The sequence below is a fragment of the Grampus griseus genome (genome assembly GCF_964374135.1).
Source record: "Grampus griseus genome assembly, chromosome: 2".
Taxonomy (NCBI): Eukaryota; Metazoa; Chordata; class Mammalia; order Artiodactyla; family Delphinidae; genus Grampus; species Grampus griseus.
The window spans coordinates 46787440-46802384 of NC_139018.1; positions in this window are offsets into that span (position 1 = coordinate 46787440).

Consider the following 14945-nt stretch of genomic DNA (forward strand, 5'->3'; position numbering starts at 1 on the left):
TTTGAGAAGTGGGTTTTATCCAATAAAATAAATAATCTGCCTTACTTTCAAAAAGTTTGGTGACCACTATTTTGATATACCACATGGTAGAAATTCTCCAGTGTTTCTGGACTTTTCCCACCTTGTCTCCTATTCCCCAGGTGAAGGCTTTCATTGAATTCAAAATTCCAAGAGATTGAGCTGGGTTGGGGGGTGGGAATGAGGTCAGATACTGAAGGGTCAGAATTTCCAAGTGGGCACTGTGAAAGCATCCCACTGTATAGAGTCTCTCGAGTCAAATGCCAACTCTCCTTGCATCTCTGTGCCATTCCTCCCCCCTTCCCTGGAGCTGAGCAGAAAGTGATACACCTGGTGGATGTGATGTTCTGAGCCAGGGTTTCTCCAAGGACAAAGCTCAGTTTTTGACCAAACAAAATAGAAAATGCTAATGTGCTTGAGCAGTCTCCCTCAGTTCAGGGCTGCCAGTGAGGCAGAGAAATGGGTTTCTGGAAGGACACGGATATAGGGGCTCAGAGGACCAGAGGAGAGACCTTTGCTTTTTTTTGCCACCAGCAAGTAAATGACACCTTGAAGTTTAGCTTGCGTGGGCTCATTTCTTGTGTGTGCTTTTCTTCTGCATGGGCTTGGCTGGGTTTGGGGCAAAAGCAGTGTCTTCGTGTGGTCTGTGGGATGAGCTGTTAGAAGTGCATTCTTTTCACGAGGAGGTAGGGGTGAGTGGCAGTGGTGGTGGCCATTGTGCTGAGTGTGCCCCCGCATTCATGTACACACACTCTTCCATGTGCTCTTGGGGGTGGGGTGGGTGAAGCAGGACTCATTTTTGTTTTTAATTGCTGAAGTCCTACAATCCTCTGAAAGGAGCAGCTTAGTGGAAACCAATAAAAATAGAAGTGGAGCAGTTGCCAAAGCCCCAGCTCCCTGGAGAGCACAGGTGGAGAGAGGAGATCAGAGCCCCAGGCAAAGGCAGCAAGGCTCCACAGTTCCTCCAAAACTCCCTGCAAAGAGGGTTACTTCCCCCCTCCCCTAGCCCCCCAGGTCGTTGCCCCTTTGATTAATGGTAAGGAGGTCGAATAAATCATTTAGGGGAAGCCCATTAAGGGTTCCCCTCAGGCAGCCTCGTTTTGTTTTGCCCGATTTCCAGCAACTTTCTGAAATGTCCGTGTCATTGAAGAGGAACCCGCAGATCTCTAGCACTTGGACAAATCATCCGAGGGCAAATCCTGAGCCCAGTGGCTGCCTGGCTCAGGTCACTTTCTAGCAACCACCCTCCCCCGAACCTCCCCCCCCACCACTGGCTTATTTTCAGGAATGGATAATGTTGTTTATTTGTTCAGGCAAATATTTGGTCTGGGGAATTTACCGTGAAATTCTGTGAATTGCATATACCTAGTTAACAAAATAGTCCTAATGCCACAAATGTTAGCATGAAAAACAACGAGCTATGGCCAGATTTAACTCTTTGAATTCTGTTTGAAGGCACAGTCCTGAGGTTCGGGAAGATAAGGAATTGAATGTATGTGATGATCTAATTTAGGTTTCAGTATTTTAGATTTTGGACTAATGCTCGACTGAGTACCTTATGCAAGTTGTAGGGTGATTCTTGTCGTTGCTTTTGGATCAAGTCTGCCCCCATCCCAGTGTGGTTTTTTTTTTTTTTTTTTTGCCCAGAGTAATGTTCCCATTACTTAAAGAAAGATGGGGAGGGAGAATCACTCTTGAGGAATTCAACAGAGTCGTAACCACATCAGAGGAGCTGCTCAGTCAATCCCTGCCCAACCCTTAAACTGGAACCGGCTTCCTAGGAGCTTAAGAAAAAAAAGCTACGGGGCGGGGGGGCGGTCTGTGGCCCCGGAACGCATCACACATTCCCCGACTTTCGTTGCATAATTCACTCTGAACCTGCCAGGTGACCTGCTGACTTTGTTTTCTGTCTTGACCGTGCTTCATTCCACCACCCCCTTGCCGCCGGGCAGCGCCACACTGAGAGGGCTCAGGGCAGCAGCGGAGCTGGCAGCCCCCGACGATCACCCGGCCTTGGCCGGACGTCAAGGTTCGCGGACAGGCTCCGCCCCCGCCTGCTCCCGGAGCTCTCGGCCCAGCTGCCGCGGGGGCGCCAGGGGGCGTCCTCCCTGTCGGGGACCAGAATGCTCACCTGGAGGCTGCGCGGAGCTGCACCGAGGGCTCCCCCGCCAGATCGCAGGGGGACCCGGTGCTCAGGGGAAGCCGGATCCGAGTATCGCACGCGTGTCCTAAGGCAGGTCCGCACGGTTCCTGTGAAACAGAGTCAAGCGGCCGCGCAGGGCTGTGGAGTCCGGGGAGAAAGCTCACCTGGGTGGACGCGTGTAAGAGGGGTCGAGATCTTGAGGGGTTTTCCTTGGGGGTGGAGAGCAGGAATTGGGGAGCTCACCGTGGGCTCGCATCTTGGAGGGACTGAACGGGGTGTGGGCGGGACGGGAGCAGGGCTGAGGGCGGACGTGCAGACAGGGCTCACCAGCTGCCCTCTGAGCCTCCTTAGGACACAGAGCCCACTGGGGCTCCGGCTGAACTGCCACCATGCCTGCCCCAACTGTTGGGAGAGGGAGGGGAATAGAGGAGGCCTAGGGGGTGCATGAGTGGAGTTGGCTGATTTCTTTCAGAAATGAGGTGCCAAGCCCGTAATACCTGACATCACCTCAGCTGACCTCCTCTGGGCCTCTGGACCAGTGGAGTCACAGTGCTGCTACTGTCACCCGCCACTCAAAGGCCGGAGCCCAGCATGGTGTTACTGTTACAAGGGGAATCTAGGAGAATAAAGCTTCAGGCCCATGTCTCCAAACTGTTTGTCCTTAATGACACTTTTGCTTCAACTCAGAGCAAATTATATAACATATACACACTCTCTTTTTAAGATGAAAAGAATAACGCAAAAACAACCCTGGTGACCTTACATTACCTGAGAATCAGAAGGTTGTTAGCATTACCTAGAGGAATTTAGGATAATTGGTGGACTGTCAAATTAGAAATGATGCAGAATTACTTGGGTGAACCATCTGAGACAGACTAGCACAATTTTGAAAACTTAACTGGAAGTAGGTTGAGTGGTTAGCAATGGGGCCTGGGTGGTATTGCAAGGGTCCCATTTCCCTATGCTTTCGGCACTTAGTGGCAGAATAAATAAACGGGTCAAAACTGAAGTGGTCACTCATGAAGAAAAGTGGCTTGTTTTTAGGAAAAATTTTTGATTGCTCTAATATTTTTTAAAAGCCACAGGAAATTTTGAAGGATAAAAAATTCAAGGTGTGTAACATTTAGTCAATCCTAGAAAAAGGAATTAGAATATTTTCTCACTGAGGAAGTCATTTGAAATTACCATTCATAAGTCACCTTACTTAAGGAATTAACTGAAGCAAGTTCCAATTGTTTCTGCCTTTTCTTTCTTTTCAAAATATTCTCTAAAAACCCTGAATATAAATGCTGTTACGTAGTTCAAAACAAGGACCCCCAGCCTAAATCCTTGAACCCCCAAGCCAAGGTGCAAGTAGATTCTAGTTTGCATAGTTTCATTGTCATTACTTTAGCAATAGTTTTAGTTTTAGTAACTGAAGGCCTGGCCAGCAGATGATTTTCTAAAGGATACAAAGCACACTGATTGAGATTAAAATATTGGACTCTATCATTTACTCCTGAAATTGTTTCTCTGTCCCTCTGCTGTCAGCAACTGACTGAATCCTGTGCAGAGTTGTCCATGATTCAGTTGAGAAAACGTGTAACTATGTTCATCTCAAGCTTCATGCTAATTTTTTAATCCTTGTCATTTTGTTTTCAAAGCAGTTTATTATTGAGGTAGGACCCAGGGGAAGAGCCCAAAGACAGGCACGTTATAAGAGAGAGAGAGAGAGAAGGAGAGAAAGAATTTCTAAGTGAATTCAATGTACTTTAGTCTTCTATAGATTATTGTGAAAAACAATGAAGTGCTCTTTTTCTAGGATAACAACAAGTATAGTTAAGGCTATACCCATTGTCCCTTGAATTCACCTAGGATTACAAAGTAGAAAAAGGTGTATCTTTTGAGAACTTACTTATCAACCTTCTTAAATTGGTCAGTGAGAGCTGTCTAACCCAGACTTAACTTCACCTCCAGAAAGTTCAGACTCAAGTATTTAATGTGCAATTGTAATATCTCATTCCAGTTGCTTAGATGCAACTATCTCTTTCCTCCTCTATTGTTTCTAGTTTTTATTAAAATGAAGTTTAAAAATTTTTTATGAGATAGCAAATTTACTTATAACCTCATCATCTTAAAACTATTCATGTTTTTCTCTGTTCTTTTTCATTCTTTGCTCATATACTTACAAATTTTCATAAAGCTTTTATTTTGTTTTCCATTTTTCTTAATTTCAGATAAATATTATAACCTTAACATTTAATGTCTCAAATGTATGGTCTACATATATGCTAATGCGGATCACCTTTGTGAAAGCAGGCTGGGTATAAAACTTAGTCATCCTTGGGTAATTTTATGCAGCCTAGTTATAATAGCAGAGCTATGGGCATCACTTCCAAATTTCATTAAGGTTCTTACCGACTTCTTAAGGCTCAACTTAAATGTTGTGCTAAAGTACTAAACAGAATGCTCCTTGTATGTTTTAAGTATCCTGAAAAGTGGGTTACCTGACATCTGGGGCTCAGAAAATTTTATACTGCAGGACTTGTATCCACCTGATTTAGTCATCTTGGGCATATGTTCTTTCAAGACCCAGAGAAGAAGAGACATACTAAAGGTCTCTGAAACCACTGGTTGAACAATTTCTTACTGGACTCAATGTGTGTCCCTCATTTTCTTGCCCTGACTTCTTGCACCAGCTTTCTCGGGAACTGAAGGTGATGAGAAAGGGAAGCAGAATTATCTAAACAGAGTAAGTCTCAAATTGAAACCTAATTCAGTTGGGTTACTAGTCTTGGAACCGACCTTGACACTTGCAGCCTTCAGCTTCCAGTTGGTTGGGGTCAAACACAAATGTCCAGTTGCTGAGTGATTTCCACATGCTTCTTTAATGTACCTTAACTAGGACAAACAAAAGATGTTTTCCCCGTGCGACTCACTCTTTATGAGGCCTGACCCTCAACAGAGCAAACCAATCTCAGGTGATTTGGGGGTTTTAGGGCACTAAGAACTTTCAGAGCATGGAGAAGTAATTTGTTCAATGGTACCTTAAAAGAGTTAGTTTACCTCCAAAAGGTGAGTTTCTTTACTATCCTGGGTCCTTCACTTCCTCTGAGATCAGACTCATTATTTGCATAGCAAAGCATTCCCTTCGGCTGGAAAGGAGGGGGTGGGCACCCCTAACAAGGAGAGCCACTTTTCCCACTGTCTTTCAAAACTCAGGAGTGTGATAAGTGGGTTTGATCAACCTTTCTCCTCCCCTAAACTCCAAAACTTCAGGCTATTTTGTTCGTTATCTATCTTGAGATTGACCAGCTTTTCCGGATTGAAGGGATGCAGGATTTAGCGTATAGCTGTTGAGAGGACAGATCTGCTAACATTGTTTGTTTGGGTCAGTTTAGTGTGGACTTTTCAGGTGAAAACTCCAGGAAGACAAACTCTACCAACATCTCTCCTCCTCTTCTTTACAGACATTGCATTTTATTTTAAATACTCCCCCCCGCCAATACTCAGGGAGGAAATTTTTAATATATTGAAGACACTCTGCATGGGAATTATACAAATTTATCTTGATACGTTTGTCGCTTGGCAATCCTGCTTGTTCTACCCAAACTAAACTATGCATTTAAATCATCTCTGAGGACCTACACTATGTGTAGGTTATTGTTTATTTAATTGTCACTTAGCAATTCTCCAGAACTAGCTCATAATTTATTTTAACCAAATATGCCCCACCTTAGAGACCCATCACCATAAAGGACTTTTTAAGCATTCTTGAAGATTGAACACTCTGAGGTTCTAGTTAGCATGAGATCTACTGTGCTTCTTTTAATGTGTCTATTATTTCCAAACTGGGAGATTAGTCACAGAGATCTGAGGGAAGAAACCAGACCTTTAATAAGCTCTGTCAATAAAAGGGCCATTACAAAAATTTGAAGGATTTGCTGCTAGAAGCCAAACTATGATTTTGAGTTGAAACTGTTAAATTCTGAGCATTTGTGGGAGAAACTAAATCTAGCCATATCTCCCTAAGATCAATGATATTGTGGGACAAGTCATGGGGACTAAGAAGATAAAACTTAGGGAATTGTTGGGGGAAGAAAATGACAAACAGGACCAAATGATCTGTGGTCTCTTTTGCAGTGTTCCATCCATTGACAATGTATCTAGGCTTCTCTAAGAGAAGCATGACTCTGGGGAGGGGAGTGTGACAGGGTAGGGGAGAGTCAGGAAGGCACTTCTGTTTTCCCCAGAATAGTTCACAATGAAACTGTATTTAGGTTGTGTGCACATGGTTAAAAATAAACACCCAGAATTTTAAACAGAAAAGTGTTTACTAAGATAAGCATGAATTTATAAAGAATTGTTTGCATCCCTGTGTTTTAATGCAACACTAACTAAAATCTCCTTAAACATTACATGGCACTTAAAAGATATTCAGATGGATCAATGAATGGGGAAGAATACTTCCCCCAATTTTAAGGTAATATAGTTGACTGGCCTTAGAAGATTTAAAAATGTTATGACAGTTATAAGAAGCCTTTGTAATTAGGTTATCAGTGGAAAAAGAGGTCAGTGGAATAAGCATGTAACTCAGAAATATTTAAAGTATTGTTAGAGCTTAACATCTGAGAAACTAGAAGCAGTATAGGAGTAGGTACAGGAATTACTAAGAAATGCTACGTGGTTAAATGTATATCACATGAAAGTGATATGATATAGATGTATACACCAAACTTCACATCCAACTTCAGAAATGTCTAAGCATATTAAAGAGTTAACCATAACTTTTTTTTTTTTTTTTCCCCGTACGCGGGCCTCTCACTGTTGTGGCCTCTCCAGTGGCGGAGAACAGGCTCCGGACGCGCAGGCTCAGCGGCCATGGCTCACGGGCCCAGCCGCTCCGTGGCATGTGGGATCTTCCCGGACCAGGGCACGAACCTGCGTCCCCTGCATCGGCAGGCGGACTCTCAACCACTGCGCCACCAGGGAAGCCCCCATAACTTATTTTTAAGTATAAGAAAATTGAAGTGCTTATTATCCAATCTATTGAAAAACACACACTCAGACTAAAGAAATCGAGGATATTAAAGGTAAAGAAACTGAGTTTGTTAAGTAGCAATTTAAAAATTTAGAACAAAATGTAATAAAATAAATATCAAAGGCAAAAAATACTGTATGGAATAGGACAAGTACTTAATAAGTATTTACTATAAAATATGTAAATTATGGCTATGATCCAACGTTCATATGAAGATTTATAGTAAAGTAACTGAAAAGATGCTTTAGACAAGAAATGGCAGACTTTTCCCATAAAGGGCCAGATAGCAAGTATTTTAGTCTCTGTGGACCATAGTCTCTGGCACAACTGTTCAGCTCTGCCAGGGTTACACAAACACAGCCCTGGAGAATAGTGAACAAAAGCACGTGGGATGTGTCCCAATAAAACTTTATTTATGGGCACAGCAATTTGAATTTCATGATTTTCACACGTTGTGAAATATTCTTTTGATTTTTAAAGACTATTTTTAAAATGCATCAGCTATTCTTAGTTCAGGGACTGTACAGAAACAGGCGGCCTGCCGCCTGCTGGATTTGGCCTAAAATCAGATTATCAACCCCTGCTTTTGGCCACTGCATTGGCCAAAGCATTTTCCTTGAAACAATAGTCTCAAGAGCTCCTTTATGAGAAAAGAATGCCGTGACCAAATGTATTTGGGAAGCTCTGGGAACTGTATTACCTTCTTGGAAATTTACAAAGAACATTCACATTTCGAAGGCTTCGACAAGTCCCACAGGGAGAAACCTGCTCAACCTCGGTCAGCCCAGGGATGCGTCAATTTATTTGACTGAAGTACGCCCTTTTGTCCCAGATCTTCAACCCTATGTGGTCTTTTGCGTGATTTGGCCCCTGCCTGTCTCTCTGAGGGTACTTCGGGCCTCTTTTTTCCTTGATAACTAAACTCCAGCCCCACAGGCCTCCTGTCTGTTGTTTAACCACCACAAGTGTTCATTCCTGCCTCAGGGGTTCTGCTGTCTGCTGTCCCCTCTAAGAAGTTCTGCTGCCAGACAGAGTTCCCCAAGCCTGGCCTTCTTGTTGTTCAGTTCTCGGCTCTATGTCTCCTTCTCAGTAAGGCCTCCTCTGATGAGTTACTCGGAAAAGTCTCCCTGCTTCCTGCATCCTTGATCATGGGATTCAGTCTATGTTCTTCATTGGATGTTAAATGAAGTTTGCTGTCTCTGTGTATATGTCCCATCTCCTCACGGCAATGAAAGCAATATGATTTTAAAGTAACATTCATTTAAATTCTTTTGTAAAGTTTAGGCAAGTTCTTTTCTCATCTTATAAGTCATGGGATATGGTGAATGTTTGGCTAGCATACTGACGAATAATTGGGATTTGACTGGGCCTATTATATGTAAAACATCACCATCCTTCTCATCAATAAATAGAATTGTCCAGTTCATATATGTCATTATACCACTTCTTTATGGTGTGCAGAATAAGCAGATATAGTCTCTAAAATATAGTGGTTTATGATCCAGGAATAATTTTTTTTTTAACCAAAGAATAGAGAGACATAGTGGCTAGAAATGTGTATTTGAATTATTCACACAATTTTCATCTTGGCTTAAAAAATTAAAGCATGATATAAAAATATGTTTTAAATGTTATCAGCTGAAATTTGTTCATCGTTTTAAGGTAGCTAGTTAATCCTTTGTGTGCTTTCTTTTAAGAAGATTATTTCAGCATGGAAGGCAGAAAATAAATATGGTTAAAGTTGCAAAGTTAAAATAAATTACATACAATATTTGTAATATCATTGCCTCGCCTACATGGTGTAGTGTAGAGAAACTTTTTTTATTTAGTAGATTACCTATAATTGTAAATATAACTTGAGAATCCATTACTAACTGATACGTACTTTTATAGCTTATCAGCCTATGTTCTCGGCGCTGTATGGAACATAGGTTTAACACAATTCTTAGTACTGAGCAGCATTTCCAGTTTTTAATAAATATTATTAGGCATCGAGGTGGCATCATGCTATGTAATTTAGAATAATTTTTTTTTAATATTTGAGAATAATCCTTCCTTGTAATTAAAGGAGATGCTTAGAATATCCATAATATTACACTGTAATTTTCTTGTAACAGGTGCTTATCTCAGCAGATGCTTAACTCAGCAGTTTATAAGTGTTTCACTAGGCTGAACACATTTAGCAGCAGACTACAAAACAAGGAAACTTACTCAGGTATTGCAGACCACAAATAAACATTTTAGTGCTGACTTTTAATTTTGTTTACATTTGATCTGAATAACTTGATAGCTCTTTATACTTCTTTCTCATGTGTCTCATAGTCTCTTCTTTAAATTGCATTTTCAGTAGAAAACTCTACCGAGTTTGTTAATCTAGGAAAATATGAAGACATTACAAAGAATTTGTGGTCCATTTATAAAGTAATTGATCTGGAAAGAGGCAAAGAATACTTTATTTAGAAACTTATTTTATTACATTATTTCATATGGAATAGAACATTAATCTACAATATTTATAGTTTTCAAAATGAAAGCTCTCTTTCATTTTGAGTGGTATCATTGGAATGCCTCCAAATGGGGAATTAGGCCAGGTTACCAAGAAGGCCTATGAAGACAGTGTGGGTGTTTTAGGGGTGAAATCAGAACAGCTCGAGGAAGGAAAAGATCAAACCAAGGAAAACTGAAATGGGATTTGACCACAAAGTGTGGAACAAACACCCTGAAGAATTAAGAGGTGACTGACAAGATGCCTAAATAAAATAATAAATGCATTTTTAAAAAAAGAATTAATCAGACTGTCAATTTAACTTTAATACGTGGAAGCCCTCAAGGTTATCACACATTTTCTTCAATATAAGCTTTCATAGAGCCAGCAAAATTTGAACTAGACCTTGAAGGTTGATAACTGTGTCCTTTCAGGAGTTCCTGACCTGTTGTGTCCCACGTGGACTTTGAGGCAGTTTTCCATCAGAGTCCTTAACTTGCATTGCTTTTCTATACAGATTTTGTCTCCAGGTTCCTTAAGGGACCAAAATACTACTGAATTGTTAGGGCAGTCATCTGTGACTGCGCCACAGAGGGAAAATCACCGATTCTGTAAACTGATACTTTGACCTTGCCCCTGAGCGGACAGCACTATAACCAACTTAGCTAACTAGTCACAGACCTAAATAGATGAGCTTGGTTGACTGAGGGGAAGCAATAAATTATGTTTGTATTGACCTTAGTAAACCTTTTAATTCTTTCCCGCATGATATAGTTCTCAACAAATTGGGAAAATATGGCCTGGAGTCTAGGTAAGTGCACAACTACAGATCAATGGCCAGGGCCCACAGCATCAGTTCTCGGCCTGTGTCCTCAAACAGTTTCACCATTGGGAATGGTGGGGTGCTTAAACTCCAGGCCAGTGGCTCCCCTGGGTCCCAAGAGGATTTTGACCTTGTGTTGACTACAATGGTGGGAGGGAGGGGACGTGGCCCCTAGCCCATGTGGGAGAAAACACTGCTTCAGGTATGGGCAGGTCAGGGCTGACAGTGAGGAAGCCTGAAGGTTACTGCTGCATTTCTTCTAGCCGCTGATCTCTCGGAACAGAGAAAAGGACCCGATTTGGCCCCTTGCACCATTCATTTGGCTGCTGGTTGCTGTGGACGAGAGGGAATCTTCCTGAAGGGTCCCGGGATTTTTGTTTCTGCCTGTTCACTAATAAGTTGCTTCACTCTCTCTCTCTTAACAACAAAGGAGAATACACAAAAACTTACATGGCTTCCAAGTTGGAAAGTCTGTACGATTTGTAGAAAATTCACTCCCTCATTCACTCAATACGTAATTGTTGAGTAATTCCCACCATGTGTCACCCCTGGACTTGGCAGTGGGCCTACCGGATAAGGTTCAGCCTTTGCTCTGGAGGAACTTCCAGCCTCTTTGGCGACACTGACATGTATATATGTAATTACTGTATTAGTTTGCTAGGGCTGCCATAACAAATTACCACAGACTGTGTGGCTTAAATGACACAAATTTATTTTCTCACAGTACTGGAATCTAGAAGTCCAAGATCGAGGTGCTGGCAGATTTAGTCTCCAAGGCCTCTCTCCTTCGTTTGTAGGTGGACACCTTCTCTCCGTGTCTGTACATGGTCTTTCCTCTGTGTGCAGGTGCATCCCTGTGTCTCTGTGTGTCCACATTTCCTCCTTTCATAGGGACACCAGTCAGACTGGATTAGGGTCCACCATAATGGCCTCATTTAAACTCAGTCAGGACCTATCTCCAGATACTGTCACACTCTAAGGTAATGGGGGTTAGGGCTTCAACATAGGAATTTGGGAGGACGCAAATCAGCCCATAACAATGAAACAATGGTGAGATAAGCATTAATAGAGGTAAGGAGAATTTTATGTGAGCTCAGATGATGTCTTGGGACCAGGACAACCATCAATTCTCAATATTATTGTACTAGAGTATAAAGCAGATGTCACTGTGGCAATTCATAGGTGGAATTAGGTCTATGGTCATGATTATTTGACCAGTATTGTGTTTAAAAAGTTCTAAATCTGAATGTCTTTAAGGTGGGACAAACATTGCCTCTTCTCCACTTTTACAGTACCTGTTTTGTCCTTAGAGGTATTCAAGCTTGCAATCCCTGGCTAAATTCATATGGAAGAAGAGAAACATTCTTTTAACCATCCCATAATTTTCCAAGACCTCCAACCCACAGAGAGTCAGTAAACTACATTATTTTAATCCTAACAATTATTATTTCATCCATTCCTCTTTTTCTCCCCCTCTTCATTTAGTTCTTCCCCCAGAACTTATTTCTTAAAAGTCTTTCCTGTTATCTCAAAACTGTGTATTCTCCATTCTCTGCTAATTTAAAATTACACGTGCTTTGTGAATTGACAATAACCAAGACCTACTTCATGTGATACTTTAACATTCAGTTACACTGCCAACTGGCAACCTTTCTTGATATCCTGGTTACAATAGCAGGGAGATAGAAATGAATCAGCCAATTGGATTCTACTCTCAGGTGGTAGGTTACTACTGTTTGTGGTATGAATGATGTTGGTGAGTTTCACTGTAAAGGAAGGGTAAGTAGGCAAAATATGTCCAGATGCCTTGAATACTTCATCATCTTGGTATTGCCTATTTTTCTGTAATGGTTTAGGAGTAACATTTTTTAAGCCAAAGCAATGAAAATAAAAATATTTTGTGTACCATGTAAAAAAGGCAAAGAGTTTCAGTAGTAATCATAGAAATGCAAATAAAACAAATGAGTTATTCACAAATGGACTTCTCAGTCTGGTAAAGATGTACAGGTTGGTGATATCCTGTATTTGCAAGAATGTGGAAAAATGGGCACTTACTTATACATTATAAATGGGGTGAATATTGGTATAATTTCTGGATGCAGCTTGACCCTGGATTATCAAAATATATAAATAAATCATCATAGCATTGGAAATAATTGGAGAATAATGGGAGACCTAAACATCCATCAGTAAAGGATGGATCAAAATCATTACCGTGCATACATGTAATGGAACTCTATGTTGCCATTAAAAAGAATGGGTTGTAGCTATATCCACTGTCATGGAAAGATATTGCAAAGCATACTGTTTTATAATTTAATAAAAGCAGTTTTGAAAACAACTATGTAGGACAATTCCATTGTGAGATGCTATGACAATGTTCATATACATAGTATAAGGACAACCTCTGGGAAGTAAGACTTGGGGTGATTTTTACTGATTTTTAATGTTTCAGGGGAGTTTTTCTTTAGTTTTTGGTAAAGAAACATTATTTTTTTTTTAACATCTTTATTGGGGTATAATTGCTTTACAATGGTGTGTTAGAGAAACATTACTTTGTATCATTTTTATAATTAGAAAAAAGTAAATTTAAAAAATCTGGACAAAATTACGCTTCCCAAGGAAAAAGGTGTTTACAAAAAGAGCTCCATTTCACTACCTGACTCTAAACTGTTGGCTTGCTTAAATACCTTAGTGTTATTTATAGGCATAATTCATGTTAGGGAGAATATTATTAAAAGGGTTTACAGTGTATATTGAATTTCTTTTAGTAAGTATGAGGTATTCCAATAGTGGCCAATTAAATTAGGAGTATGCACATACTCATTAGGGGCTGAATTGTTTCTCCACACCCATCCCCCTCCCACTCCCCCCCCACCCCCATCCCACCCCATTCATATGTCGAAGTCCTAACCCCCAATATCTGAGAATACGACTATATTTGGAGATAGGGTCTTTAGAGAAGGAATTAAACTAAAATAAGGTCATTAGGATAAGCTGATCCAATATGAATGATGTCCTTATAAGAACAGGAAATTTGGACAGGGACAGAGGAAAGGCCATGTGAAGACACAGGGAGAGGCCTCAGAAGTAACCAACCCTGCTGGTGCCTTGATCCGAATTCTAGTCTCTAGAATTGCTAGAAAATTAATCTCTGCTGTTTAAGCCACCCAGTCAGGGGTACTTTTTTATGACAGCCCTAGAAAACTAATACAGTAAGTAAACCTACCTCATCTGTAATTCCTATTGAAAGTCTTGTTTTGTTCTGTAGTATTTTGAAGTCATTTAAACATTTTACATGCATGGTCTTAAGTTTTATTAAGCGGCCCAAATTAGTAAAAAGAAACCAAAAAACAAAGTAGGCACCAACTTCAAAATCATTTAAGGTAGAAACCTAAATATAACACCAAAGAAATGGAATTATACCAGCCCAAGCTGGCCAGATTTGGCAAAGACCTTTTTATACACAGGTGTGGAGTCGTTCTGCAATATCAATTAGATAAAAGTATTTGGACTAGAAATATGATTTGAATCAGGGCTATATCTTGTACAACTGAAGAACCTGCTGTTTTGTTCCATTTATTGTTTTTGTGTATATGGCTTTTCATAGGCTTTTCACAGGGGGAAGAAAAACTCACAGTCCAGAGAGTTTTAACAAATGGGAAGAAGGTGAACTATTTCACTTAAAATATTCTTAAATTACTGGGTCTTTAAAACTTGCAGTGACAAATGAAGTCCATATAATAATTTTTATTTAGCAGTATGTAAAGATTTTTTTATTTTTAAAAATTATTTATTTATTATTTATTTTTGTCTGTGTTGGGTCTTCGTTGCTGCCCGCTGCCTTTCTCTAGTTGTGGCGAGCGGGGGCAACTCTTCATCGCGGTGCGTGGGCTCCTCTTCGTTGCGGTGCGTGGGCTTCTCATTGAGGTGGTTTCTCTTGTTGTGGAGCATGGGCTCTAGGCTTGTGGGCTTCAGTGGTTGCGGCACGCGGGCTCAGTAGTTGTGGCTCACGGGCTTAGTTGCTCCGCGGCATGTGGGATCTTCCCGGACGAGGGCTCCAACCCGTGTCCCCTGCATTGGAAGGCGGATTCTTAACCACTGCACCACCAGGGAAGTCCCAGCAGTATCTAAAGATTTTAGATAAAGCTTTTAAATGTTTGGAATGTAAAAGCGTATTTGTAAATGTAGGGTTTAATTTTTCCAAAGGTATGGTAGCTACTTGGTTAAAAAGTATGAAATCCCCTGGAAAAAAAAAGTTACTTTTAGCTAGCATGTGTTGGATCTTGTGTATTTACAGGAAAAGTTTCCGTTTAAGACCATTGATACATTAATAGTTTCCAGGCACATTTTATGACAGTGCCTAAGTTTGTTCTCTTTTGAACAACTAGGAAAGGATGTTTTTAAAATAAGCACTTAGATTTGCCTGGATCTCATTTATAAAGTAAGGGTCTTA